Genomic DNA, 6050 nt, shown 5'->3' with positions numbered 1-6050 from the left:
AAACATGGATAACTAGAGTAAAAGAACGAGATATTCAAGGCTCTCACAAGAACAAAGGATCAAAAAGATTTAGTTTACAAGTGGATCAAGAAAGAAGAGACAAACACATGACACAAGCAACAAGTGTAGTATCTCATCTTCCATTGAAACCAAATAAGTACAAAATTGGAATCAAGTTCAAGGTCCTACTATTGGACTATTGGATTGACTCTCATCTACATCATTTTTTTTTATAACTAAACTCTATTCCAATATTAGTTGTCAAAGTTCATTTGACATCGTGTAGGAAGAAATTTATCATCACCATTTTGTTCTCCAATACACGAGCTTAAGAAAATACGTTCATGTAATTTTTTAACGGTGCAACAAAATATGAGTGTGAAACTCTAGAATTTTGTGGTCAAAATGACCAGGTACAAATATTTTCTACATTCTATTATCAAGTATTTGATAATTTATTAGTTAAAATATTTCATTCAACAACTATTAGGTCCAACTTGCTGATGATGAAGTGCCAAATGAACTGTATATTTTTTTTACTTCAGAGTCCAGTGAAGGGATTTTATTTAGAAAACACCAGAGAGGTTGTAACAACATATTCTCCTTCACTTCATTAGGTGTAAATTTGGATAAAGATCTTCACTACATCAAATAAGGAAGTGTACATATTTAGAGCTCAATGGCAAATATACCACAACCTTCCAGTTCTTTTACCAGAAACTCGACCTATATTTTTCCAGTTGTATTTTTACGATGTTGATCACGAATTGAAAAACAAGATTCACATACTAAGAGATGCCGATCTTGATAGAATCATTGTTGAAAAGTTAATGCAAGTTTTGCAACACATCCTTATGCTTAATTTTTTCGTACCATAAAGGATCAATCATACCTTGAAAATATACAGATACATATTGCAAGCAATGTTAATGTTGATCGGTGTGTATACAATACACCAAACATTGATCAAGTGGCTGCCTTATGGATAGAAGGAAACGATGATCTTATACCTTTTGAAAGGGATATTGTTTTCCGTGCACATTCTGGAAATCGACATCAAATTCGATATTACTTTAGTTGTTACGATTCATTTCAATATCCTCTACTATTTGTAAATGGCGAGATGGGTTACCACCAAGACATTAAGAGAAACAAAGTTGAAAATAGTATAACCAACAAAATGATATGTACAAATGCAATCACCTAGGATTTCTCACATTTTAATTCTTCAGAAGATATAATCATCAACGAACGCCATGGTGAAATTTAATTTTGTATATAGATACATTTATTCATTCTAAAATATTACATATAATTACAATCTAATATATATTATTGTATTTCTTAACAGGAGTTACCTGAACCCAAACATCAAATGTATTGTGCCGAGAATATTATTGTTAAAAGCTCCAAGTTCGATCGTTAAGCAAATCAATAATTCTTTGGGTTGGACGAATGCTATAGTAATATATTGTTGGTATGTACATAATGCTCAAAACTACTAGTATTAATTTCTACGGACCACAACAATCACGCAATCGATCGAAACTATATCAAGGAATTGTTAACACTATAAATGCGGGTTAAACAAGAGAAGATAAAGTTGGAAAATTTTTTTTTCACCCTGCATCATTTATTGGATGTCCACGAGACATGTGATGTCGTTACTTGGATGCTATGGCATTAGTTCAACATTTTAGGAAGTCGGATATATTTTTTTAACAATGACATGTAATTTTGAATGGAAAGAAATAAAAGATGAATTCTAAGAAAGTAAATTTTCTAAAGATATACTGGATCTCACTGCAAGGGTCTGTAGAGGAAAGCTAATGGACATAAAATCAAATATTGAAGAAAGAGATTCTTAGCAAAGTTGCAGCTTATGTTTATGTGACTGAATTTCAATAAAGAGGACTTCCACATGCTCACATGTTAATTATATTGAAAAATGTTTACAAAATCACAAATCCTAACCAGAATGACAAATATGTGCAACAAAAATCCTAGACAAAGAAAACAAATGTTCCACTTTATGAATTGTTGTCAAACGCATGCTCCATGGACCTTGTGGTGAATATCACAAAAAATGTCCTTGCATGTTGAATGTGACATGTTGATTCCATTATCCAAGACCATTTTCTGTGAAGACAATGCAAGGAAATGATGTATATCCAATATATAGGAGAATAAGTGATAGAAATAAAGTAAGTTCCATTATTCTTGTTCGCGAAATATTTCTTTCAATTTAAATTACCGCAAGTGTACGGGTCGTGACAAGTAATAAAGTGGACTTTAGAAGTCCGAGTATCGTCCCATAAAGAAAGCATAGTTCAATTTTATTTATTTTAGCCTTAGCCGAAACTAATTGAATTAAGATGAATTTTAGAATCAAAAGCCCTAATTTTGGGAGAAATCCCCAAATTGAAAAACCCTAATTTCACTCAACTTAACAAATGACTCAATTACGAAATGTTATAAAAATAAATGAAATGTATTGTCAATTTATGAAAATCTATGTAAAACGAATGCACTAGGATCACGAATCCCCAAATAATTACTAATTAAACCCTAATTTCACAATTTTGATAATCCAATAAGAATTTGACAAATCAATGCTCCTAAATCTATTCAATACTCTCTCTCGAGATGTATTGAACCTATTCTCATAAATCACCGGCCTATATCTCTATGACGGATGCAATTATACAAGACCGCATGTAATCTTTTTTTTTTAAGCAAATACCACTAGTGTGGTTTATTTTATATAATGAAAAGCAGGAAAACAAATAGAGGAGGGGGGCATGGACCTGACCTCCAGCAAATGTAAATTGTAACAAATATTTGAAGATAAAATACAATTACAGTAAACAAGACACGAACAAAAACTAATGAAAGGTACTCAAGGGTATTCACAAAGGTAAATCTTCGGGTGATAGTACATAGACATTGATCGAGTCATGCGTCTGGTTTGAAACATTTTCGGATCGTAGTAGTCTGCGATGTCTGGCTCGCTCGTTGGACCGCATGTAATCTTTTTGTGAGCAATTAAAGATTTACATAGGGTATAGGGGTATATTTCTATCCCCTATCGGACCCTATGATGAATTATATATGTCGAGTTTAATCCAATTTTCTCAAATTCAGAATTAAACCACCAAGTTCACACAAATTAAGTGTACATTAATTGTGGAAATAAATAAAGCAATATAATTCATTCAAATATCCCATCAAACTATGAATTAAAAATCATGAAATAACAAGTTTAATAATAATTACATGGATCATCGATCACCTAGTTGCAGAAATCTAGCCTATCATGATAAAAATAACGAAATCTAACAAGTTTTGAATAAAATTCATCACAGGGTTATCAAAACTTGAAGAAATCTTGTAAATCTTTGCATCAATTCTTGTTCTAGCCTTCAAATTCTCTCCAAGATGACTGTTTTTGCCTCCCAATTCATTTTTTTTCTGGCTTCTGGATGTTTATTTGTTATTTAAACCCGTCGAAATTAGGTTATCAAAGGAGTTGCAATCATATAAGGAAACTGCAAAAATCGGGGACAAATTATACTTATGCGATCGCATAGGCATAACCTATGCGACCGCATAGGTATATGAAAAATGGCGTCTTTAATCCCTGGAGGGTCACTCATGACCGCATAGGTTTTATACTATGCGACCGCATAGTAGAGCGAACTTCTAATTTGAGTCATTTTGATCCTCAAGTTTCATTCCTTCGCTCCTTGACCTCCTCTCTTGTTTCTAGTTGCTCCAATGTTCCATTATAACTTCCAATTGGTTCTTAGCTTGATCAATTGCTTGATGTGTTCATCGGGTCAACTTTCAGATAATTTCAATTTGGTCCCTGAATTTTCATTTTGCTCCAATTTGGTCCTTTTTCGGCTCTTTTATCCCGAATTCCACTATTTTCATAGAATCACCTACAATGCATGAATTCGACAAAATTAAGTAACAATTCAATCATTTTACTTGTATTTAAGTCATGTTTGTGATGTAAATAAGTGTGCAAAAACACACTTATCAAACTCCCCCAAACTTGAACTATTGTTTGTCCTCAAACAAGATAGTGATATAATTCTGAACAAACATGGCTTAACACCTTGCCTTGGCTCAAGATTGGACTAAGTAATTGATTTTATGAAAATTTATCAGTGCAAAATGACATCAACCTTTACCTGTTAAGTGCATACTTGACGTGTGTGTGTGGATTCATGCTAACATATCAAGTTCATGATGAGTTTGAGTCCCGACCCCAAGTGGTCAAATGTCTCCTTACTCGCTCGAGAGATACACAACCCCCCAAACTTATTCTTTTCACTCAATTATCCCGGGGTTGTGTGTAAAAATTATGAGTTCACCTAGCTATAGTTCTCACCCTCTCGTAGTTTGGATTAATCTCACTATCACAAATTCACATGTCAACAAGTGAAGGCTCTCCTAGTTTTGATTGCTTCGACACTCAAGATTAAACTAGGTTACTTGCCTCGCCTCAAAGGTATAGTTTCTTCCACCAATTGTCCAAGGGCTTTTCTTCTTGTTATTGTCTCTTTTTGTTTTTGTCACTTTTCTCTGGTTTTCTGATTTTTTTTTTAATTTATCATCTTCTCATTTGCTTCTATATAACCCATGTAACGAGCTTTAGGCCAGTGACTCCCAAACCAGTTGGTTTTAGGGCACCAGGTTTTAAACCCTTGCAGGCTTTTTCACCCGAGTTATAAAGGCTCGATCTGATGACTTTTTATTAACCTCTTTACCTCTTGCTTTCTATATAACCCATGTATCGAGTTTTGGGCCGGTGACTCCCAGATCAGTTGACCTTAGGGCACCAGATTTTGAAATATCCTTACAGGTTTACTTGCTCGAGTCATAAAGAATGGAAAAGAAGTGTCTTATTCTCGCAAATTAAGTTTATGCCCTTATTTTTCTAGACATCTGGTATCCAAAACCAACCCTCAATTTAAGATTTTCACCTACTCTTCATCCCACTGGTCTAGGCAATCCACACAATAATTCATGCACGGAGCCTCACTCATCACAATGTTCTCCTATAGTAGCTCAACTATCACCAAACTGTCTTAAGGTAGTTTACGGGTTAATTCAATAGAGGGTTACATTATTTTCCTACTGTATGCTCAAAACCCCAATCACTTACCTAACATGTAAAGCATGGATGACGTGCATAAAGAATGTCAAGTATTACATCAACAAGTATTAGTTGGCCTAATTAACACCGACTCCAAAGTTTTGAAATATACCAATCCAATAGTAACATCATAGCCGGCAAGGCGATTAGGCTCACACAAGCATACATAAGCATAATCAATATTCACTCACAAGCATGCCTCATGCAACAATTAGTCAAATTAAATCTGGATTGTGGAAATGCAATTAATTACATGCCGAATGTCGTTATCAAATTATGCCACCATCCCCCAAACTTATACAAGACATTGTCCTCTATGCGAAAATTAAGTTTAGATGGAAAAATTTAAGGAAAAGGAGTACAAATGAGGCAAACGATACTCCCCTGATCAATACGAGGGCTACGATGGGAAGCTAGATCCTGCAGTATCATCAGTTGGAGGTGGAGGTAAGCACGCCAAGATCTCTCTCATCAGTGCTGACTGCTGTGTCATTTCATCATGGATTCCCTCAACATGTGTCTCCAAACGGCCCAAACGCTCCCAAATTTCATTTACCCTCTTCTGGATGACATCCATCCTGCCCACATACACACTGAGTCGACCGTTCATAGTATCCATCTCCCTCCTAGCTGCCTGGGCATCCTGCGAGCAGCACATGACATATCAGTGGAAATGCGGATGTCACGGTAGGCTGTGTGCATCTCAGTCATCAAAGTCCCCATAGCTTGCTGGAGACTCTGTACATCTCGGCTGGTCCCCGTGGTGGTGGTGAAAATCTGGCACCACAGCTGTGCATTTAACTCAACCTGTGGTGGTGGAGCTTGAGGCATCTCTTGCTCTGCGTGCTCGTGACCTTGCTCTTCCTGCTGTCCGCACCTTTCA

The sequence above is a fragment of the Olea europaea genome, chromosome 1, assembly GCF_002742605.1.
Source record: "Olea europaea var. sylvestris chromosome 1, O_europaea_v1, whole genome shotgun sequence".
Taxonomy (NCBI): Eukaryota; Viridiplantae; Streptophyta; class Magnoliopsida; order Lamiales; family Oleaceae; genus Olea; species Olea europaea.
Note: the sequence above shows the minus strand (reverse complement) of the source record.